The sequence below is a fragment of the Dromaius novaehollandiae genome, chromosome 1, assembly GCF_036370855.1.
Source record: "Dromaius novaehollandiae isolate bDroNov1 chromosome 1, bDroNov1.hap1, whole genome shotgun sequence".
Classification (NCBI taxonomy): domain Eukaryota; kingdom Metazoa; phylum Chordata; class Aves; order Casuariiformes; family Dromaiidae; genus Dromaius; species Dromaius novaehollandiae.
In genome coordinates this window covers 189,505,133-189,530,355 of record NC_088098.1, presented here as the reverse complement: position 1 = coordinate 189,530,355, position 25,223 = coordinate 189,505,133, and the positions used below count along the sequence as shown (strand labels likewise).

The 25,223-nt window shown below is 44.0% G+C and overlaps 1 long non-coding RNA gene across 2 annotated transcripts; it reads right to left on the bottom strand.

Annotated features, from left to right (window-relative positions):
• Positions 1–10,186: 10,186 nt before the first annotated feature.
• Positions 10,187–25,040, bottom strand: LOC135327152 (uncharacterized). Of its 2 annotated transcripts, XR_010387261.1 has the most exons (4): positions 18,385–25,040; positions 16,169–16,359; positions 13,042–13,235; positions 10,187–10,807 (listed from the first exon to the last, which is right to left on the bottom strand). It is a non-coding gene; the product is annotated as an uncharacterized LOC135327152 (long non-coding RNA). The 2 variants fall into 2 exon arrangements; XR_010387260.1 differs by lacking the exon at positions 18,385–25,040 and having other exon boundaries at positions 16,169–17,588.
• Positions 25,041–25,223: the final 183 nt, after the last annotated feature.

Below are 25,223 nucleotides of genomic sequence, written 5' to 3'. Positions count from 1 at the left end.
CCATTTTCAGCATAAGGATCAATAAGCATCAAGTCAGTTTGTTCTCAAAACAAAAGGAGAAGAATTCATCTAAATTGTGGAGAAACCAGTCTATGCTTAAGCTCAGAGGTATCTTTTTACTGATCTCTCTGTGGACTGAAAGCAGAGAAAAAAGAAAATAAAATTAAAAAAACATGGAGCAAGTTGAGCTTTTGTGAATATATGTCTTACGGAAAAAGAAGCCTGACACAGCATATCAAATCTTCTGGAGATTTTGATCTTGTTTGCTAGCCTCCTCCATTCCCGAACACCCAGGATCCCAAATATCATTTTCTGCTCTCCCAGTGAGCGTTTTAGTGCTGACTTCAGTGGGAACAAAGGTAACTCACTCATGAGCACACTGGAAAAGTCTTTCATTAATGCATTGTTACAGTGGTGTTAGTTCTCATCTTGTTCCTAACAGTTTCTTTTAAATGACACCTTGTCCTTCTTTCCATGAAGATAATGGATGTTTGTTAAAATGGCTGGAAAACCTTCCAAGTGTCTTTTCTCTCTACTCTGTGAGACAGGTCCTGCATTAGTTAGGTGACAGGGCAGGGACTGAAATGGTAGGTTGCACCAAGGGAAGACAGGTTTCCTAGGAAGGTCTTTTTGTGTACAGAGATCTTCCTAGAAGGTTGGTCACAGTCTTTTCCTATTCCATGGCCAGATGCAGCAGCCAAACACATAGAGGAGCTTACCAACCGCATCTACGGCATGGGGACTGGGAGACAGCATTGTGTTGCCAGTGGGTGACGTATAGCTCTGTCTGAGGGGGAGTGTGATGACAGGAAGCCAAGGCTGTGCCTCAGCCTGTGCAGGAAACTTGACTGAGTTATTTATACTAGCCTGTTACTGCAGCTTTCCTTTCCGAGTGTCTCAGTATGTTGTGAGAAGCAATACAAGATGTGTCTGAAAAATATTAAACTTTGCTAGATCGTATGTGTTGTTTCTATCACAGACCAATCCACAGGTTGGGAAAGTGTAAAGGAGAAAATGTATGTGTTGGTAATTTTGTTGGCCCATGCATGATTTGCTTGTGCTCCCCCAAGCACCACAGCTTGGAGGAAGCGGAGGAACTGAAAATGTACCTCTCTGATATTGCACCTCATGACATGATGAGGGTCCTTATCCTGCTGAACCACCAGCACCTGGCAGAGACAAAGATGTCCAACCAGCTGAAGAGAAGGAAGAGCTCAGGATCTTTTACAAGAATTTGGAGACAGAAAAGAAGATGACAGAAAATTTGCTGTACACCATGCTGACAAAACACATTGCCAGTCAGTGTAAGGAAGGGAAAAAGGTGGATGCCAGTAATGGAGTGTACCCTCTATTCCTCTCTTACGTTTCTTCTAGTGTGTCTGGTCTGAAACTCTGCAGCTCCCTTAATAACAATGTAGTACCAGAGTAGTCCCTTTTCTTAGATGATGTTTTACAATGCAGAGAGAATATAAGCATCATCAGGGACACTTACAGCTATGATGATGAAGCACAGATGGCTGCACATCAAGAATGTGCCTTGTCTGGGAACTACGACTATGGGAAGGGCCCTTCATAAATTTATGTCTGAGTACCACTGATACAAGGCTTTAAAGAGAGAATCCTGTTGTGAAGAAGTGGAGGCCTAGTTTGCAACAGGAAAGAAGGGTATTTGTAGAATATGTGTTGCTTTGTTTTGTTTTCAATCTGGAATCTACTAGCTCAGCAAAGTCCTATCCAACACTTGCTAAGCAAATGCTTTTCTAGCCACTCCAGAGAGATGCTCCTTAGCACATGTGTTTTGCTGCCCAATTTGCATGGGCTTATTTGCATTGGAACCCTGAGTTTCAAAGCTTGACTGCACAAAATGGTGACCATGAATTTGGAGTTACTTCTGCAAGTTTACTCCTTTAATTCCTCACTGAAAATAGGGGTTCAAAGAGATTCTCTGATTAGGGGTGAACTGGGAGGCACAAGAGTGCTTGTATTTTCTCGGTCCAGATCTGTGTCCCGGTCCTTCCCAACTCCACGATGGGCACAAACCATCTTCCTTATCCCCTCCTCCCCAACTCACTGGTTTCCACTGAGAGGAAAAATCACAGATTGAGGAAAGAACTGAGATATCTTGTTAGCTGGTCCCTAGCTCCATAGTCCGTGGCTCCACAGCACACCTCCACAGCACCACTTAGAAGTTTCCTTTGTTCTCACCCTGCTGTTTAACATGAGGTCTGATCTGTGGCTCTGGCCACTAGCACTTCTTAAAAAGAATCCTATCTGAAGAGATAACTTTGTAAACAGATGCAAAATAGAAATGACTCAAATTCTGTCCAGTATATCTCAGTATATTAGAATACTCAGGCTAAGATGTCAAAAGAAACTTGCAAAGTGAGGTGTCCACACCCCAAGTCAGTCTAATCCAGTAGCCAACACAAGCAGGGGAAGATGAGACTCTTTCTTATGGCCACAGAGAGCACATAAAATAGAAGAAACTAAAAATTTGTCACTGGGGAATCTTTAAAACAATAAGAAAAAGTCCTTGTATCTCCAAGATACAGGTCACTCTTCCTCCTGTCAATGGGTGAACACCCGCACCATCAAAGCAAGATGGAGGCACTTGGTGCATACCTAAGTCCTTCTTACATTGGTGGGAGCTTTTCCATTGACTTCAGTGAGTTGCAGGTATCTGGCATTTTATGACTGTAGAATTTCTTGATGTCTGTCAGCTGCAAACTATAGCAGATGCAAACATGGTGGTCAGAGAAGTCCCGGTCCCCATCACTAGCTGTCCAGCAAGAGTAGCCAATCTGGTGCTTGGCATGGGAGCTGCCTCTCAAGAGGGGACGAACCCCATCACTGAGGAGCCCATTCAGGTAGGGATTGCTGAATTATTGCCTTGAAATAGATGCTGTATATCAGTAGATGCTTTAAGGAAGACCTCAAGTTCCACTGAAAGCCAACGGAATTGCACTTCAAGTTAATATTCACATAGATGCTTTGCCGGATTCAAACTGGTGCTTTAATTTTGCAGCAAGCGGAACTTTGCAATCCAGAATCCAGTAATACACAGAAGCATGCACGTAGCAGTAGCCAAGTAGTCAGTTCATTGACGGCTTAGAGAAGTGAGTACTCAAAAATAGACTCTAACTTTATTGGAAATTGTGTTCAGAGATACTTACAAAGTCACTTAGTAACTCCTATGTGGACACAAAAATAACTGACTTGACAATTTATCTTGAACTTGCTTCTCTCTTGCAAGAGCTGCTTGAACAAGGGCAGGCATTAAATTGTTTGTTGATAATACACATTTTTACAACATTTTATTGGCCAGCTATAAAAGCATAACATTAACTGTATATTACACAGAGCACAGACTTTAGGGCGCTAGATAATGGGGAGAAAGGAACAGTCCAGTGGAAAGGTGTCCAAAGTGGTGTTTACCATGGATGCAGTGGGGCTGTACTCTCTTTTCTTTCTCTGCTGATTACCACCACCAGTGTGACAGTCACGAGAAAAGGGAGGTCACAAGATTGGGAAGCAGCTAAACTGCTACACTTCTTCCTCCTCTTCTGCTCCTAACAAACAGTGCACTCCCTACCAACAGCCCAAGGCTATATTCTTGTTTCTGTGACCAAGTGCATGGGTTCATGTGGATGAGTAAGCTGTTGTTTAGTCCCCAGAATGGGAGGTGGGGAAGAGTCTGCTTGAGGCTGTGCACGGCATGGTGGTTCAAGACGGACTGCTAAAGCATTCTAGGTAGTGACAATGAGAAGACAGTTTCACCAACCAGATTTCCTGTTTGATTCATAACGGCAGATCGGAGTTGGGGTCCACTTCGGATCAGTCCTGCCTGGGGCTGTTGGTGAGCCAAGGTACTGCTTGTGTGGCGACACTGTCAACACAGCTGCACAGAGAGAAAGTCACAGCCTTCCCAACAGCATCCATCTCAGCTCAGCAGCGTTTAAGTAGGGTAAAAAATTATCAAATGGAGCAAAGCCAGCCAGAGTATTTTATTCTCCATCACTTCTGTCTAGAGCAGTCTAGACAAGGGAGCTTTTGGTATTACCTACAACAGGCTACTTTGGAGATTTCACTTAGGGTGGTTTAGAACATCAGTCAATTCAACACTTGAATCAGTGGAAAAAAGTAGGTGCTTCTGGGGGACAATCCAGTGTGTCTAAGAGAGACATCAAGGGAATCCTAAAGTGGAAATGTAAATGCTGCCACCCACAGACACACATGCATACAAACAGCATCATTTTCACATTGCTTAATATCTCCATCCACCACCTAAAATCCAGGTGTTTAAATGGAGGAGCAAGATTCTCCTAGCCCTCACCTTGTAAAAATCTTAGCAAATGCTTTGATCACACAAGAGTCAACCATTGGCAGGCAGATCCAGACGTCTCTGCAGCAGTGTGCTTCCCTGCCTCGATGGGTTTTCTTGGTCTCAAAGCCTCTCAGAGCAACAGGCTTACTGAGTGAAGTAATAACTTGGAAAGAGTGTAACATCCACTGCCTTCTGCGTAGGGACTTACTCCCCTTCTCTTTCTATTCAGGCTTTTACCTGGAGAAAGTTGAGCTGCAGAAGATCTAGAGAGTCCTTGAACAGCTTGGCCTTGTTCTCTCTAGGGCAGCGCAGGAGGAGATCAGTTGCATTACGCAGAGCTAAATGTGGGGCAGATAACCTGGAACCAGGCTTTCTGTGGACATGCAGTGAACTGAGAGCACAGAATAGAGGGAAGAAGAATGCAAAATTTACAGAGGATGCAGGGGAGTTACTTGGGCACATAAGCTTGCATTTCTTGCAAGAGTCTTCTGTGAAATAATCAAGGTGGCCCCTTTGAAAACTTACCCTCAGGATTTACACTTACCTGTACCTGCAGAAGAAAAAGGAACCCCTTCCTCCCCACTTATTTTGTAATACTCCTGATTTTGGTTTCCTATTTTATACTCAGGTTCTCCAATAAGGACATGTTGGCTCTGATTTATGGTTCGCACATTTTTATTGGTCATGGTCTTTGAGAATAATTCACAGCTAAAGCAATTTTTCGGGCATCCAAAACAGCAATGCTTAAAAATAAAATTTTCATGACCTGCAGTGATTTAGAACCTGGCACCAGTCCTAACCAACCCCAAACTCTGCAATAAATAACTTACAAGAACAGTTTTCTTCCTGTGGCATTACTTCCTCCCCTAGTGAACACATAAAGAGTCCTACTCTGCATTCCATTCTCAGGCAAAATTTCTGTTGGAGTTAATGGGACTTTCGCCTAATTAGACTAAAACGTGCTCAACAGTGGTCATAGTTGTGACACTGCTGATTGAAGCTAGTCTGCTCAGCTCCCATCTCAACTGGCTGTCTTACGCTGTAGTCACTTCAGGCATCATTTGTACAATGCAGAATAATTGTTGCTGGCTTTAAAACAATGCAGGAAAAACAATGCACAGTTCATCAGATCAAAACATTTACATGTTGTTATATAAAACAGGAAAAATGATATTGCAATGCAATTGGGGAGTTCAGCACCATAGAGTCTCTTTGACTTGCATTGTGCATTACAGGCACGGGCTCCCATGAAAACACAGAAATACTCATTAAATATAGAACCAAGAAACTCTGCATGCTAAGTGCTATACATATAACAACTTCACATATTTCACACCAGCAACGACTTCTGTAAAGTGCAACGTCAAAGAGCAAAAGAAGCGTGCAAATGAAGTCTGAAATGCTCAGACTAGATCCCTCTCTGAGAAGTCTTGCAAAGCTCTTCTCTGCTCAAAAAATTTGCTAATAAGAAATAATTTTTATTAACACTGCAGAGCTAACGGAGCTCTAGGAGAGAACTCTGGATTCCTTTCTGATTCATGCCTCGCAGTGGAATTGTTAAGTTCCAATTGCAACATTTTTTATTACTGGTGAGGATGCATGAGCCAGAAAAGAGCAGAGGCTGAATGGTTGCAGAGCTGGCATTCCTGAAAAAGATTTCTTGGTTAAAAAAAGGCCAAATCACATCAGAAGCCACCAAAGTGGACCCTCACACTCTTTTCTTACAGGCATATTTTTCTTTTCTTTCTTTTTTTTTTTTTTTGTTCTGTTTTATGTGTGGATCTTAAATCAAATATGCCATTGCAGAAGGATTCACAGAACCCCTATCCTGCAACATGTCATGCTTGGGCAGAGGGAAGCAGGAGGCTCCAGGTGGTTTAGCTGCCTACTCATGTGCTGTACATGATGAACTAGCCTTTTGGGCTTTCTACTTGGATCATGGCTTGAATTCACTTGCACAGCTATTTAATATCAGGAGAACCCACCCTTCCTCCAGCGTTTCAAAAATTGTCTTCTTTCTCAAAGTAAACAAACTTCTGACATCTCTTCCAATCCAGCTGAGCCCTTATTGAAAGTAGGAATCTGTGGTATATTGAGGGCTTGGAGGAGTGGGGCTTTTATATACTATTAGGTGCTTTTATATAATCCTATGAAAAAGGATATAGTATGGAGGGAGCTATTTACACCCAGAACCAATTACAGCACGGGCAACAAACTTAGAACAACAAGCTTTTGCTTTGGTACCATTGTTCTGGCCATCAAAATGTATCCACTACTAACAATGCTGCGCTGTCATTTTGTTTTTTAATCCCCTTTTGATAATTCTGAGTCCCAGAGTCACCGTAGGTCTCCTTGTCCTAACCACCTTATTTTTTATTGTGCAGATCTGTGCAAAACCAAGGCTCCAAAATAGATGCAAGAGGAGAAACTAAAGTGAAAGGGAAAGGGAAAATGACCACATACTTTCTGAGGAATAATCTGCATGCAAACAGAAATCATGGGGAGAAGGAAAGAGCCTCACCACAGACAGGGTGACCAGAACGGGGCGCAGAGGGAACCTGCCAGCCCGGTATGCCACAGATAAAACAATATTGCTCTGAATTCCAGGAAATGGTAGCAAGCTCATTTTATTTTAAAGTCTCAGGTAATTCAGCCATTATTCATTTAAAGCCTGAAGAAAAGCCTTCAAGAAATTCAATTTATATCATAGTGGCCAGACAGACCTTTTTTTTTCCTTCTCCTTCAGCTGTCAGTGAGCACTTTGGATGGAGTTAGCAGGATATGTTTTGAAAGTGGATGGAGAGGAAAATGTAAGCAGTAGACATGGAATTAGATCTATACCTCCCCATTCACACAAAACAAGGAAATGCTGTCCTGGCCCAAAACAGATAAGGCCAAGCAGAGGACTTGGAACTGGAGGGAACAACACAAAATCAACATACGTGTTTGCCCAGAAAGTTGTGTTTCCCTGGGCTGCACATTGTTCGCACCCATACGCCACCACGCTGCCTTCCGCCAGCGGGAGCCAGGCAAAACCCATGACTAACACACCTCTGCCATGGAGAGGAGGGGATTTCACTTCAAAATGAGCTTAGCTGCTTGTCTTTGAAATGCCTGTCAATGGGGTGTTTGTTCCTACCCTGCGGTAAACAAAGAGAAAACAAAACGTCAGCAACATGCCATGAAGTGGCCCATGAACCTTAGTCTGGATGCAAAATGCTTTGCCTGTTCATTGGCTCATATATCACTCCATGCAGAGATGGGACTTTGCCATGCTGGAGGAGTGAAATACTGACAGAGTGGGAACATCCACGGCAGAAAGCGAGTCAGTGGGATCCCAATTCCCATCTAGCGAGACGAAAAGACTATTGTTTCTGGCAAAGATTACATTTTGAACCTCAGGGGTGTGAAAACAGTAACAGATTTATGAATTCCTCCTCGATGCTTGTAGCCGTTAACCTTTAGCCAGCACATGCTAAGCCTGCAGTGCCTGGGCACGCTGGCAATAGCACTGGGATTGATGCTCAGAAAACTGAGGACAGCTAAGCTCATTTCCCACTTGTGTGCCCAAGTTACATAAGAAAATAACAACATGAAGGCAGAGGAACATGGTCAGATCAAAGGTCCATCTAACTGAGTATCCTAATAGGGGCCAGCAGAAAATCCTTAGGGAAGATCCTGAAGAATGGGAAATGCAGAGATTGAGGCTCTACTTGGCATACTCGCCTGGCTTTCAGCAACAAGCAACTTAAAGACTCTCTAGGCCTGGGGTTGTGTCCAGACCACCAAGTTTAACAGCCACCATGGACTTACCCTCTCTGAATTTGTCTAATCCCTTTTGGACCCATTACTTCATAACTCTGTGATAGCTGCACACACAAACACAACTTGGCAACTACACACACGCCCTTGTGTGTATGTGAGAATCCAAGCAAGCCTGTGCTTGTTAAAATAAAATAAAATAAAAACGGAAAAAGGTCTGGCCCTTAAGAGCTGTCCTTCCCTCTCAGTCCTCTTTTCAGGCCTTGGTTTCTAAGCTCCTCAGCCTACTATAGAGTGTGCTTGTTGTCACCTCTGCTTTCTTCCTCCTCTCACTCCTAGAGGCAGATGCTGTGGGAAGCCACAGCAGCAAGATGGTCACTGTTATGAAGCCCACTGATGATGACCAGCTGCTCACCACAAGCCACACTGCCGGTGGTCAGTACATCAAAGGCTCATTTTAAAATGGTCCTGACACTTTATTTCACACAAGGGGAGGTGGGCTGAAGATGATCCAGATGAGCCTAGTAAAAGCCAGGTCATACCTCATCTGGTTACCATGGCAAATAGCACCCCGAGGGCCGGATTTTTTCCAGAGTATTTATGTGCTCCACTCTGCCTGATTGCCCTGGGAGCGAGGCAGCTAAGTCCCTTTAAAAATCTGGCCCTTAGACTTTGCTACTGGAGTACCCACAACCCAAGCGATTTACCTCTGTGTGCTGCTGGCGGAAGCTGTGGCTTTGCTGACTTGAGTTTGCACCTGGTTCCTGGCTGTTTCCAGGGCAAATAATACTCATGACTGCGATGCCGGTAAAAAGTGGTGCCTCAGCCTGATGGGCCTGCACAGCAGCAATGGGGTTTGACAACAGGGTTTTTTTGTCAAACCCAACTGTAGCTAAAGGGTATCACTACCAGGTTCCCACCATAGCAAACTGTGCTATAAGCCAGATTTCAAACCTTGCCCTGGGTGGGACCCTGTAACACAAGCTAAAGCAGTTTTATAAGCTGATTTGGCCTTATTCTCTCTGAACACTGCTATCATCAAATACAGTAATCTGGTCTGGTCACAGCAGAGCTCAGACTTTTATGGGTTGATGATGAGTTACTAGGAGGGTCATTTACTTTTGTGTAGAACAAGCCATCACCTCCCAGGTTGCAACAGCAGCCAGTCATGTCAAATCACCTGCCTCCCAAACAGTCATTTGCATTGCAGTATCCCCACTTCAAAAATCACAAGCCACCACTGAGTTTTAAAGAGTTTTTTTGTTTGTTTCACATGTCTCTTCCTGATTTTGGAATCTGCTAGGAACATCATACAATCACTATTGGCTTCAAGAGGAAACGGAGACAGATGAGTCAGTACAAATTCAAAAAAAGAGAAAGAGATACAAGAATGTAGATGCCCTATGTTTTTGTAATGTTACTCCTCAGCCCATCACCCTCACCTCTGCTCTGATGGGGAACCATGGCTAAGCAGGAGGGGAATTATTCTCAGGACTTCGCCCTCTGCTTTTTTATTCTGGTGCCTTTCTTCAGTTCCCCTCACACTCACTCTCCGTCCCTGGTTATGTTCCAGCCTTCTTGTCTTCTTTTTTGTCCCATAAGCAAGTTTCTAGCACACTTTGCTCTGAGACTTCTGGTTTTGTCATTGCTTTTCTTGCTACATGGTCTGCAGAACTTGCAATGTGGTACATGACAATAGAAATCAGAAGCAAAGTAACAGCTCTGTCAGGTAAAGCTGTACTCAAAGCACCAGCTGGGACCAGGAGAATAAACAATTCTCACGGGACAGCACAGGCATCTAGAAAGCGGATTGTCAACTTTGCTAGAGTTTTCTCCTGGGACGGCTAACAAGCTAGATCTGTTCACACTGAGAACTGCTTGGAGATTTTCCTGGCTTTTTTTTACACCTCTTTTTGTTCTCATTTGTTATCTGTCAGAAGCTGAAGCCAGTTGGCTTAATGGAGAGTGTACAAAAGGGAACAATGAAGAGTGGCTTTCCAATCAGACAAGAACACAGCATTTTTGCAATGGCAACAGATATCCTAGGCTTTGTGTTTTGTTGTAATACATGGCAAATAAGGAACAATAAAATGCAGAAAACCTGATATTGAGAACTTTAATGAAAAAGATGAGTTTCCAGTCCAACCTTTAAGAATACCAATACTATGTAATAAAAAAAAGGTAAACAGCACTGTTCAGTGCTTTTGCTATAGAGTCTCAGAATGAAAAAAGATGACGTTTTATTACTTATTTTTTAAAAATCAAATACAGTTTAGAGCCTTTCTCTTCATCTGTTAATATAAAGCTGATGAGATATAATGCTGTGACACAGCAATTGTCCTTTAAATGATGAAAGAGCTCCCAAAACTTGGTTTGCCAATATGACATTCACGGAGAGACTACTTTAATAAAAAACATACAGAATGAGAGCAGGTATCTATAAGCTGGATCTGGATCCATAATTCAAGTCCTCTGCATTATACAGAAGATTCAGAGGTAACATTGACCAAGGACTTTGGCGCCTTATGCTTGATTTCATTCACAAGTGAAGCACAGCATGAAGTTAAGCATGGGGAGCCAGAGATCCGGTAGTAGACGGTCCATGTAATACTTTGGCTAAGAATCCATGATTGTGCCGTCCTCTGAGGTCTGGAACAGCGAGTACCCAAGACTTATTACTTACAGCTACAGCAGATATTTTCAACCTGGATTCTCTGTGACCTATGGAGACAAGGAATGCCTTCTGTCAGTGGACTTAAATTCACTAAACAGCAATAGGTCCTTCCTTTAGAAAAACTTTTAGGAGTCTGCAAACAGGGAAGAAAAAGGTTGAAAACCACAAATTTACAGAATTGAGTAAGGCTGTGATTTCTGGCCCTGACACTTTCTTGACTTCCATGATGATGGGGTCTGTCCCCACTTTATGTCTGGACAACCCAGCTGAGTATTTTGCCCGTGATTTCTTTTTTTTCTGCTGCATATGTTCCTAAGGTCAGTCCTCATAAACAGCTCTTGGTAGCTTGGTTACTCCTTGACACAATTTAGCCCCTTTCATTGTAAGAGCACCAGATGCCTCACCAAGCTGCATAAGCAGTTTGATTTAGTGCGAGAGGAAGCAGACAAAGACAGACAAAATGACTTGGCAAAGGTCAGGATCTGAACAAGGGAAAGAGCTGGGGCTCTCAACATCCACAGTCCCTCCTGTTTTGTGTCGTAATCTGGGGAAAAGGTCCCACAAGCACACCGAGGCCTGGCCCTGAGAGATATTAGAAGACAGAAGTATTCAGTGCTCCTCTGGAGCAGGCAAACATTAACTCACTGTCCTATCTCCATGTGGCCATGAGTTCATTCTACCCTCCCTGGGTGGAAACCATGTGAATTTAGTGCCAAGCTGGGGTTATTATTATGGGCTGTTTTAGCTCACTGTGTCAACAACATTCACACAACTTCCAGCCAGTTTGGAGCCTGGCAGAGTCATGTGCCCTAGACATACCCTCACTGATATCACTGCATGCACTAGGTTGGGGATTTAGCAGCAGAGTATTTAACTGGCCGAGGTAAAGGACACAGGGAACAGTGGAGAGAGGGAAGGTCGCCATCCCACCTCACCCCTTGTACTTCTGGGAGATGCAGGTATGAGCTGAGAGGTGAATGGGGCCTTGCCTTGGGAAGGTTTATGGGCTCTGGTGGGGCTAGAGAAACAAGAGACCTATCAATAGTATTAGAGTGGATCATAGCAATTCCCATGCTAGAGACCAGATCAATGGGATAGGGGAGGCAGGAGGAGGGAGTTTGGAAGGAGGCTCCCTGTGAGGGCACATCTGGCCCAAGGCTGCCAGTTTGCTAGTTTGTTTGGATTCTCTGTGGCTACTCAGTGTTATCACAAGTCACAGGCTTGTGTGGAGAGTCAGCAAGTAGGACCAAGCGTGTTTGGATGGCCATTGCAGTATGGTGAATAAGCAGCCAGCAACAGGAAGCAAGTGATGGACCCTGAACTTTAGGTAGGAGATTGAGACATTCACCTCCAAAAGCCCAGAATTTCTAGCTCTTTGTTAGGCTTTATGCTTGCTTAAGTCATTTTACATATGTGTTAAATGAAGTGAAGCATCTGTATCTTCTGCCACCCAGTGTAAAGACCATAATGCCTTTGAAGGATATTCCAAGGAAGTTCCTCAAGCTGTTCCACAACCTATGCGAAGACAGCCTGTCCTCCCATCCTTGGAGGAATATTATCTACATCCAAATGACACAAGGAAAGAAGATCAGGATTTCATGGTCACTAAAGCAAACACTTCCTAAAGAAGAGCCCATCTCCCCCTCAGTGTTGAAGAGGGATATTAGCTGTGAACCTTAAGGCTATTTTACCTTCTAGGATACCCAATTTCTATTTTCTCCTCAATATCCTACCAGAAGGTGCCAATATGAACAGAGAATTAATGATAAAATGTTTGGATTATTTCTGCTATTTATAAAAGAGCTGATAAGCTGCGCTTCCTTGCAATATTAAATCACTTGTTACCATGAGCATGAAACCTCTCTCACTGGACATAAAAGTACTTTCTTTAGTGACAAAAGATGCCACATTGACTAGTCAGGTGATAGAGCAAAGGCTGCTGCCATAGCTTGCGGGAGGACTTCTTCAGGAGCCAGGAGCCAACTAACAGGATAACCCTCAGCTGTTTTGTGGCCGTGGGATGAAGATAAGCTGCTCACAGCTTGTCCTTGGAAAGGGAGATCAGAGTGGGAAATCACCACAGAGCAGCACTGCAAATGTATGCCTTATGGCTGAGGCTGCAAAATGACTAGGTCCTGAAGGGGAAGCTGCTGTGGGATTTTCCTACTTGGAAAATGAAATACAGTATGTTTGCACCCACAATTTGTACTGACAACCCTTTTGTGATTGTCTCAATGAGCTTGGGCCCTTGGAGTCCCCTTGGAGCCAAGAGACTACATACCTTCTGACTAGAAAGGAATTGCTTGAGTGCCATGGGATGTCTCCTCAGAAGAGCAGAAAGACACCTTCCAACCTATCTACCCCTCCATCTTGCAGATCATGTCAGACCTTACAAAGCCTGGTAATGACTGTGCTTTGATGAAGAATACTGAGTATAACTGATTCTCCGCTTGGACGGGGAGAATGTGGATGCAACTGAAACAGAAAGAAAAATTTCTCATATATGTAGCAAATCGAAACAATTAATTTTCTTTCATTGTTCAGGCCTTTAAAATGAGACAAAAAAGACAGTCACATGGGATGGTATGGTGTCCTAGGCAAAGCCATTGAAAGAAATGTTGTCTTTCTCCCCACTTTGTGAGTAAAGGGCTTCAACAATAGTGTGTGGGGCTCTTGCCTGGGATGTGGATGAACAGGGTTCAAACCTTTGGTCTGCTCTGTTCAAACTAAAGGACTTGCATTAGTATCTTATGAAAGGGTGATAGGGTGGACACATACTCAGGGTATGGACATTTTCCAGTTTCTGAAAATAGTTACTTGAAGGGCAGGAGGAAGCAGGTGTGTGAGGATAACTTGAGGCTGGAGCTGAAGGCAGTGAGCTCCAGCAGTGGAAAGTGAACCCACATTCTTGCACCTGCCACCGAGAATGACTGAAAAGCAGAAATGAATCCCAATGGCTGCAACCAGGACACTGGGAAGAATACACTGATGGTGAGAGAATTCGGCTGGGGGGGCCTCTGTTCAGAGCCCTAGTCTGAATCAGGCAGCAGAGGTATTTTAACTCAGGTCAAAAGTATTTGAACATACTGCCTGCACACTAGGTAGCTGTGGGGAGCTCCAACAACAGTCCCCCCTGCCACTGCAAAGGGGGTCCAAGTACCCCTGAGAAAGCTGCCTCTTCAGATGGAAAGGGGTTGTAGTGGAAATGTCAGCACTGAGCATAAGTAATACTGGTGGCCACCCCCTGAAGGCTTTTGGCAAATTAAAGGTGTGTCCAACTCCTTACACCTTCTTTTTACCAGCATTGTCTCAGGTATAAAATAAAGGACAAGCATAACATGGGAAGTGACAGAGCCTTTCAACACACAGTGTGATGGCATGTTCATTTATTACCTAGACTCACTGGATGCTAACTGTGTCATTTACTTCGGTTGCTTGTTCTGCCAAGTTCACATAAGTCATCAGGAGAAATACAAACACATTTCCAATTTTTTAGGTGAAGTAGAGTGATGGCATAGGCTCTCTTACACTTTGCTTCTATGGAAAATACTTATTTTTTATTTTGTACCTGGCAGTTTTCTTCCTACACATTGTGCAGACAAATAAACAGCCACACAATCTATCCAGGGAGGCTAGCAGGCTTGATACTGTGCTGTGTCTAACTGAGCCAGTCTTTTACATATGTTATATATTCACCTTTTCTCTGGCATCTGCATTGCACTTGGGAAAACGCTCGCACGCAAAGGGATGGGCTCTGGGGAATGGAGAAACATTATCTAGCACGGGAATACTCAATTAATTTTCAGCAAGCAGCTTTTATAATACATAACATACACTTAACATAATACACTTTGGTCTTGTGCCAGAGATTCTAAATGATTAGGCTGTATCAATTTACTCTTGAAACACTGATTAAAATCTCAAAACTTTCATAGCAAATGATGCATGAACCAGAATCTGAAATGTGATGATTGAAATATTGCAATGTCACAGATTCATCACACAGCCTTTCCAAATCTACTCTCTGTTTCAGCTGGCCTCTTAAATGATCTGCTCACACGTCCTAGTGATCAGCTCTTTCTTTCCCACTCTGTTTCCCCCTCCCCAGTCCCCTGCCTCTTGGAAAGATAATAGCCAGGCCTTAATTGAAACAAACAGGTCATTAAAATAGTAATTTTGTAGACATTTGCAATGACAGACATTCAGTCACTGCCAAAGACAAGCAAAGAATCAAGGACTGGATATTCCATGCACACTAATTCTACCATAGGCCCAATCGACGTTAAACATCCTCCCTTCTTACAGTGAGAAGTTTCCATTGGGCACAGAATTTAAACAAAGGAAAAAAAAAACTATTCAGCTCTTGCTCTGTGAATCATGCCCTACCCTTGATGGAGCTTTTGACAAATGATGTTACACTTTCTCCCATGAGAAGGAGGACTCACCCCCTGTTTCTTGGTGCATTCTCATCTCATCCTTTGCTGCAGATAAGACAGGCCTGATTACTTTTACAACCTCTCTGTAGAATGGTGCTCATCACACTGTCACTAAAATGCATTTAGTTCTCACTGGAATCCAGAAACTCCAAGCCAAATTGCCTGCTCTACAAAGCACATTGTCCAAAGAAGATGCCTGACCCAGAAACCACCATATCAGAGTTTTCTTGAAATGACAGTTGATAGCTTGCTTTAGCAGCAAGCCATTGCCATAAATCTAGTATTGGGTCTCAAAAGACTGTAAAGATAAGAACAGCTGGCTTTCCTCAAACTGCCAATTACAGGTCCCTCACTTAGCTGTCACACCTATGGTGTCTTCAGTGAGAAGTGATGTCTGATTCAGATAGCCTGCTTGTGAGGGCGTCCTGACCTGCAAAGGGGAGACATCACCGCCCTGAAGGCAGACATTTGAGCCTGGATTCATCCTATTTAACATCAGACCAAACTGAGAGTGTTACTACACTGGGATTTTTTCCCCACAATCAACACAAAGATGTACTACCAAAGCCTCCATCAGCACTCAATTGAAGATGTTTCTGTCTCTAGTTACTCTAAGAGGGAGCTGAGCTCCTAAGATAAGCATTGCAGTTAAATGCCTAAAACAGGGTGGGATAACCCTGGACCAGACAACAGCCTGGTGTGACTGCCTCCACATGAACTTCCCTCACGCTCCATTGCCAAGTACCTTGGCAAATTAGGACCAACTTTATAAATGTGCCTAGATGCCTCTGCCATCACATTAGCATTTAAGGAGTGAAACTAGGGCCTGCGAAGGTGGCCTCACCTATGAATGGTTCAGGGCTACACAAACGTGAGAGAAGTAGGAGGAAAAGCACATCATCATTTCAAGTGGAGCATAGACAGGAGTCATGGTATCCACACCCGATGGCTGTGCCAAGGCCTCAGACTTACCTCAGGTTGCCCAAGGCTCAGGTCTGTGCTTCAACAAGGCTTCTCCTCCAACTATGAGCATGGTCACCCAGCCAGTGCACTGTCAGTGCTGCGTCTCCTGGGCTTGTCTCCAAATGGTGCGGCTTTCCCAAGGTGCTGCATGTCTCGTTATGTCTTGGGTGAACCGCTCCTCAGAGGGGTCCCTGGGAGTGCTAAAGACACAGTAGAAGTAACACGAGGGCTCCCCTCCTCCAAGCACACTCAGCTAGCCCCTTGTAATCTCAGTGCTTTTACACTGTGCTTTCTGCATGTTTGAACCCTCTTCTGCAGGCTCTCCTGGTCCATCTTGTCTCACACACCACTGTTAAGGGACAACTTCTGTGTTCTTTTCAGACCTTTTTCTCTGCTCCAGCTCAAGCTGTATGTATGCAAGAGCAAAAAAAAATAGCTGAATGAGATCATTTTTCTCTTCTCATCTCAGACATTCAGCCTGCTAGCCAGGGTTACTGGAATAAAGCAGGGAAGCTCTTTTTCCATAGTAAGCCATCTGGTTGACATAGACTCACACTGATGCTAATCTGTTGGTTTCTTTCTATTATTTTTTTTCCTGAGGAACACTTCATCTGCAGCTGTAAATTCAGACCTGCTCCCTCTGTGTGCAGAGCATTCATTTTGCACACATATTTATTACCGCATTATGTCCCATTGTAGGTGTCAGGAAATCATTGTTATCCTTGGTGTGTCTACGTTGTTCTAATGTCAGAGATGTACTTTCAAATGGAAATTAAGCAATTATGTTTCACATGGGGAAACCTGACAGACGCATAGATTTTTACACCACTGGCAATGTCACTGTCACAAAAGCAGACATTGTTCTCGGCGGACTGTCAAAGAAATATAATGTGTTTCAAGAGGGGAGCAGGAGGGGGAGGGGAGTGAGGAGGGGTAATTAACTGTGTGAGTCGAGTTCATAGATCACGTAGCTGTTCAAAATGCAACAACGACATGACAATGAGACTACTTAACTCATCCTTGAAAAGGCGGTTTTGAGTAGCCTTTTAAAACACAAATAGATGCTTTCAACCCTGTCTTCACCTCCACTTCGGGTTAAACCAGGATGCTACTGTATGTTTACTATTTGCACCGTTTTGTTAGGAATTTGTTTAAGTAGCTGCTGGTGCAAGTGCTGTAAGAGCTAGGAGCCATGCTGCCTCCCAGTTTATCAAAGATCAGTTCTCCAGCCCTGCTTGCTGTGCAGCTTCCTTGGGGCAGGGAACTCAGCATCATTTGTCTGGCAAGAATCGTGTGCTGCAGTTCCAGTGCCACCTGTGAAATAGTGGTGGGTGCTTTCTGCTTACCCCTCTGGCTTGCGTCATTGTAGTGCAGCACACAACACCGGTCCAGAACCTCGTGCTGCGCAGCCTGCCTGCCCTCCTCCTCCTCCCCCTTCTCCTCCTTCTCCTCCTCCTTCTCCTCCTCCTCCTCCTCTCCTTCCCCTAGTCATTTTTGGTTTTTTTACAGGCTTTATTCAGCAGTCTTTTGTGTAACTCTCCTCTGCCGTTGGTCATTAGCTTCATACTACTCCCCAGGGTGTAATAGACCAACAGCAGTACGAGTGAAGCCGGCAGCCAGTGAATGCAGACAAGGGGCTGTACTCATGCCCAATTGAAATCAACAGGAATCTGGGGCCCAAGGACTACAGTTTGTTGAAAAATAGTCTTTTTTTAATGTTTCAATCAAATATTCACCAGTAAACACACGTTATACAGCAAGCGAAGTAAAGCAGTATAGCAGTATAAACAGAAAACTAAGCATCCAACTAAATGGATTTCTAGACTAGATCAAAAAGCACTTAGCAGTGTTCAGGGAGAATTTATTTGTTAATGGATATTTTAGATGGGCAAATCCTGTAGTCTTCACTAAGGCAAAATTCTTATGATTGAGATTATGGAGGGCCACCTGGAGATCAGGGCTCCTGTAAGCCAAGAGCTGCATAAACACAGCTGAAGAAATAGGCCATCCTTCTAGGAGTTCATATTAAAAATACAAGGGATCACAAAACTGCAGGCAGGGTTGAAAGCAGAGATTTCCATCCTCCCTGCCTTATGAGGCAAAAAAAGATACGTTCCTCATCGCAGGTCACAAAGGAAATTTGGAGCAAGCCAAGAACAGAACCCACCTCAGATGTCAGTCAAGTGTTTCAATCGCCTCCTTTGGTCAGGTCAGGTCAGACTTACCTGTATGAGATGAGAATAAAACTGACAGCCATTGGTTCAGGTCCAGCTGGGTGCAGGCGCCCAGGGCCTACTGTTCCAGATATACAGAAGAGAAGTATTTGTTAATGTCCAGACACATGTGCTGAACTAGAGACTATCCTACAGTACCCTCTCAGTGCAACAAACCTCATTAGTAAACTGTGTGAACAGCCATCCACAATCCTATGCCTGGTAACCAGCATGGATGTCACTGGATGTAAGTTATTAACATTTTTGAACCTGTCTTCTCCATCTCCCAGTTCCAGTTTCCTACCTACCCAGCTACCTTGGCCTCAGACTCTGTTTTTTCTTCTTTTTCCAGTCCCCGAGGGAAGGTGTCTCCTTCTTCTAGGCCAGCACACCCCTGTTCGTTAAGATGCCCCTCTCCTGATCCTTACTTCCCTCTCATTTATTTCATTCTCAGATGCTTGACAGAAGACAAACCCCATCAAACCTGAAAGCACTCCTTGAAGAGATTACAAGATTGCCAGAGGAAGAGAACAGCACTGCTGTAACACCACTTGGATTAACACCACATGACTCCTTCAAAAAGAAACGAAAATCAATGCCCCACAAATTACATGGATAAAATAACAAACAAATCCAAAAGAGACAGCTCTCTGCAAGTGCAGAAGGGCCATCAGCATCAGCTGGGCTTGTTTCTAGTGAGGTAGGAGGGAGGCAGAAGGACTTTTTTGCCCCTCTGCAAATACATACTTTACCAACAACTTGCCAAAATGCACAAAGTCCTTCCTAGGAATATTTGCAGCTGATACAATGCCTCATAGAGTGCTAAAAAAGAAAAACAAGTTAGTGACACTGACTGTCAAGACAATGGGCCACAAACAATCAATGCGTGGCAGCGCAGCCATTACAAGTGCTTATGTTTAGGGATAAGGAGCATATGGCATCCTGGGAAGTAGTGAATCTGAGAAAAATGCATGGTGTGGATCCAAGTGGACTCTTGATGTACCATCCATACCACACGCAACATTGTCGTCAGAAGAGAGAATAGGTTCCTGGATATAGAACTGGAGATTCCCAAATAGGATCTGAAAAAATATAGGGAGGGTTCAGACCTGAACCAAGAGAACAAGAAAATAGGTTTTAATGGTGAAAGTCTGCAATCTATCAGCTTCCCTGAAGGAAGCTGAAGGATGACAACCCAGGGAACAGAAGAGCAGTAATATGTTTTCCACAAAGGAAGAAATCCAGTGACTGGAAGGCAAAGCCCAACATACTTAGGATAAAAATAAAGTACACACTTTTAACTGGGAGGGTCTTTAATCACAAGGATACCTTGCCAAGCACTGTATGAGCAAATCAAGGTTGGATGCTTCTTATTCTCCTAATAATGGTAGTTTAATTTATATAGAAGTTCATCCAAGTCCTGTATTATCATAGGACCACAGGAGAATTCAGGTTTGGAGGGTCCTCAGGAGGTTTCTAGTTCAATCTCCTGCTCAAAGCAGGGCCAGCTATGAGATCAGACCAGGTTTCTCAGGGTTTTATTCAGTTAGGTCTTGAAACCTTTAAGGGTGGAGATTGCACAATCTCTTTCCTGTTCCAGTGCAGGACTGTCCTCATGGGGAAAAAAGTTTTTCCTTACATGCAGTCAGAAATTCTCTTGCTTCCACTGACTTTTGTTTTCTCTTGTTCTTTACAATGGTGAAGACCCTGGCTCTATCCTCTTGATGAGCTTCCTGTACGCATGAGGTTGCTGTTGGGCCCCACTGAAGCTGTCTCTTCTCCAGCCTGAACAAGTTCAGCTCCCTTGTTCTTTCCTCAGAAGGCAAGTGCTCTAGCCCCCAAACAACTTGGTGGCCTCCACTGGACTTGCTCCAATTTGTTGACGTCTTTCTTGTCCTGAGGGACCCAAACTGGATGCAGTATCCAGATGTGGTCTAATGACTGCTGATTAGAAGGGGATAATCCCTCTTGCTCTACCCTCTCTGCTCCTGTTAATGCAGCCCAGGATGCTGTTGTCCTTCTGTGGTGCCAGGACGTGCTGCTGGCTTCTGTGCAGCTCGCTGTTCCCTGGCCTCCAGGTCCTTTCTGCAAAGCTGCTCCCCAGCCAGGCCATCCCCCACTGTGTCACTGCAGGGGACTCTTCCTGCCAGGGGGCAGGACTTTGCATTTGTCCTTACTGAATTTCAAAAGGTTCCTGTCAGCCCATTCCTCCAGGATGTCTTGGTCCCTCTGAATGGTAGCCCTCCTCAATCGTATCGACTCGTCCTCCCAGTTTGGTGTCATCTGCAAACTTCATGAGAACATATTCCTTCACTTCCACCAGGTCACTGACAAAACTGTAAAACAGGACAGGTCCCAGGATAGACCCCAGTGGTACCCCAGTTGTCACGAGCATCCAGCTACGGTACAACCCATTACGCATGACCCTCTGAGCCTGGCCATCCAACCAGGTTTTTAACTAGCTGGTTGCCCACCCATCCAGACCATAATGTCCCAACTGGATACAATAATACTGCAGAAGATTGTGTCCAAAGCCTTGCTAAAGTCAAGGTAAATGACATCTACTTCTCTCCCTTCAACCACAGATCTGATCATTTTATCATAGAAATCAATCAGGTGGGTCAGGCGAGATTTACCATTGGTAAATCCATGCTGACTGTTCCCTATGATCTTCTCCTTCATATGGCCAGAAATGTGCTCCAGAAGGATTTGCTCCATAATTTTTCCTGGGACTGCAGTGAGGCCAACCTGCCTGTAGTTCCCTGGATTGTTGTTTTGGCTGTTTCTGAAGATTGGTGTGATACTTGCCTTTTTCCATGAGACCTCCTTCAGTCCCCACTGCCTTTCAAAATGTATAGAGAGAGGCCTTGCAAGGACATCACCCAAATCTCTCAGCATCCTTGGATGCAATCTGTTGGTCCCATGGACTTGTATGGGTTGGGTTCACTCAAGTAATCCGTGGCTCAGTCCTGCACTGGTGGTTGTTTTTCTCCTCCTTGAGCCCTTTCACTAAGTGCAGAGGTCTGGGACACCTTTTTTGGTGAAGACTGAAGCAAAGAGGCCATAGAGCACCCCAGCCTTGTTGGTGTCTGCTGTCACTAAATCATCTGCCCCATTCAACAATGGGCCAACATTTTCTTTGTTCAGCCTTTTACTACTGTCATAGTAAAAGCTCTTGTTGCCCTTCATGTCTCTTGCAAGGGTCAATTCCAGTTGTGCTTTGGCTTTTCTGACACCATCCCTACATGCCTGGGCAATGTTTCTGAATTCCTCCTTGGTAGTCTGGCCCTGCTTCCACCTCCTGTATGCTGCCTTTTTGCATTGGAGCTCTGCCAGGAGTTTCCTGATTAGCCAGGCTGGTCTCCTGACGTTATCTACCTGTTTTCAAGAATTTCGGGATGATCTGTTCTTGCGCTTGGAGGATGCTGTCCTTAAAGACCTGCCAGCTTTCCTGAGCTCCATTGCCCTTCAGAGCGGCCCCCATGGGATCTCACCTACCAGTTCCCTGAATAAGCTGAATTATGCTCGCCTGAAGTCCAGGGTCTGTACTCTGCTACTCTCTTTTTTCACTCCCAACAGGATCTTGAGCTCCACTGTTTTACAGTCATGACACTCAAGGCTGCCATTGATCACCACCGCCACAGCCAGGTCTTCTTTGTTAGAGATTAGCAGATCCAGCTGTGCATCACCCCTGGTTGGCCCATCCAATACCTGTATCAAAGAGTTATCCCCAACACCATCCAGAAATCTTCTTGACTGCTTGCATCCAGCTGAGTTGCCCTTCCAGCAGATGTCAGGGAGGTTAAAGTCCCCCATGAGAACGAGGGTCTGTGATTCAGGGGTTTCCTCAAATTGTTTAAACACTTCATAGGCTTCCTTTTCCTTATCAGGTCTCCCTGTAGGAGAGTATTTGTCCCATGCTGCTGGCCACTAAGCAGTAGCTCTGAAAGGGAAATTTCAGTCTCTTCAACTTCCACATAAACACACAGGGACAACTTAGTTTGGAAATAAAAACTCAACACACAACCCTCCTTGAGGGCATTTCTCTGCCAAAGCTGCACTTTCCAACCAAATTGTTGGAGAAAGAGGGCAGCAAATTCAGCACCTCACTGTTGCAATACATCCCTTACGGATTTCCCCACCATAGTCAACTCCTACTTCTCCATTTTAATTTAACTCCAATTCTCCACCCAGTGGCTCTTAGAGCTGGAGCAGAGCACATGCTTATGCCTGTGCTGGATGCGGATCATTTGCAAAGGTTAAAATTCTGTCCTGCCTGGGAGAAGTTGCATAGGAAATCTCTCCCTGTCTTCAGAGATCTTGCAAGTTGCCCAATTAACGTGTCAGTCAATAAGATATCTAGGGAACAACCACTCTGCTACAGCCCCATGAACATGTTCTTTGCTGGGTTTGTGGCATAATCAGGCTCACAACAAGCACTGTGTGCTTTGGAGGAGGAACATCCTTTGAGAAGGTAGGCAAAAAGTTACAATTTGTGCTTACTAAAGCCAAAACCACACCAAAGCAGCACAAGAACTACAGGAGCTTTTGTTTGTGGGAACAAATTGCAGCATTAAATCCTCCTCTGCAAATCTTATATTCTATAGAGTCCAGCCTAAACCAAAAACTCACAACCTGGATCTAGACAAAAACTTCCCTCCATCAAAATTTGGGGGCCTGAGTCAGGACCCAGTTACTCTGCAACAGGTTGTCTCCCTCAAAGTGTTATGAAGAAAGAGGTAATCTTACATTGCCTTGCCCAAAATTAGAGCAAATCAATGTCTGTGCAGCTCTGTTCTCTAAAGAGGTATTTATTCTTCCTTTTGGTAGGCATATGGGAATTCAAAAAAGTTCAGGTTGAGTTCACTGGATTCAGTTTTAAATATATTTTCATTTAAGCTGTAATCCTGTGAGCGAGTAACTGTCACAACTTACTGTGATGAGGCAGGGAGACATAAATCACGGTTTATAGACGGAAGGTTGAGGGACAGAGGGTTTAAGGGTACACTTGGATATACTCTTTCAGTTGAGCCTTAACAGCTTAAACAGTTACAATCCTTTGGCTGTTGGTTGCTATTTCAATTCACACTGAAAGGCTGACTGTACCTCACACAATAAGTCACAGCAGTGCAGCCAAAGGGGTGGGGTACAGTTAACAGATGAGAAACAATAACTGGAAATTAAGGAGCTAAAACTCCTTAAAATCAGTCACAAGAGTACGTCTGGAAAGGGGGGTCCAGATCAACTTGCCTAACCTCACCACTTGTAAATTAAGCAGATAGATCAGTCCAGTTTCTCAGTGCTTGTGGATGAATGGAAGCATTTGGGGCATTTGAAAGCAGGCTGCAAAATTATTACAAACAATTTTTATCCTCTGACACACAGAAGTGTAACATGGGAGGACAAAAGTAATAGGGCAAAGTTTGAATGATTGTTTTTAGTGTGCTGTAAAGGAAAACCACATGGCAAAACTGCACAAGATGTGGAGGGTAGAGGGTAGAGGTTTCCCCTCTCAACAGAATAGGTTAAAAATTAAGTTGATTATGTATTTATAAAAAGAGAAACACCCAGAGAGAGAAAGAGAGAGAATACTTAATGGCAAGCTATCTTGAGATCTTGAGAGCCTTTCCTGTACTGTCCAGTCTGTCCAGCCTGGACAGTATATTCAATTCCTCAGATACAGGACTGCCTCCAACTCTTGAAGACAGTACAGTGATATTGAAGACAGACATCTACAAATTTTGTATGCAGGCAAACATAGCTGACTAGGCTCATCTTATAGTAAATGAGAAAAAGCCATACCTTCAATGGATGATTCTTTCTGGAATAACAAAAGTCACCTTTTCAGGATGCTCTCTATTAATAGCAGAGAAACAATGTTGTGAGTAGATACCTAACTTCCAGATGGTTAAAATGAGGTGGAATGACTCCTTAATGACTTATTCCAGTGCCAGGTAGGTAATCTTTGGAAGATTAAGACCTGGAATCTATTATATCCTAAAGCATCCCTTTATCAAAGGGCCAGCCTTCCTCTCTTTGTCAAATGAGCTACTTTTTACCTATATGCTGCATTTGAGAAAGGCAAACCTACCAGTAATGTAGTGATGCTTCCTGTTTTGTAACAAATAAGGAACTGAGGCAACATCTGATTCATTGCCAGTATCTTTTCAGTGTTTGTCTTTCCATTTCTAAGCCATGCAGACGTGTGTGCTGTGTATGTTCTGTCTGTCAACACCAAAACCTCCCAAGGATGAAACTTCAATTCTCATTAGATCCAATCTCTGTAAGCATTCTGCTCAGCTTCTCAGACGTAGGACTACAAGATCAGAAAGTACATCAACTATTATGTGCTGGTTCAACTGCTACTATATCAAGCTTCAACAGCCTGTGAAGAACCTATAGCAATGCCGATTGCAAACAGGGACTTCCAAGAGTAAGGCTAAATGAAGCTGCTGGTGGTTCCATTCACAGCCAGGACTAGTTCCATTCATTTGCAGGCTTGAATCAAGCTTTGATTTTGGTTATTTTGATAGATGTGGTTGGCTGTTTTAAGTAAGTCTTCTCATCTCGCCTGAAGTCAAGGGGAGGTGGGGCTGCAACAAGTTAGCATCTTTTGAGAAAGAACCCTTTTCACCCTTGGAGTGAAAAAACAAAGCATGAACACAAAAATGAACACACTCCCTAATTAGAGACCAGATTTGAAAGCACAGCTTTTCACTTTTCTATTAGCTTCCCTTTTTGAAACTGCTGAGCCTCACTGGGGCATTGTTTCAGCTGGGATAACACTGCTTGCTTTGTTTTGCAACCATCAAAGTACCAACCATTTGGTACCTTTGCTCAGGGTACCAAAT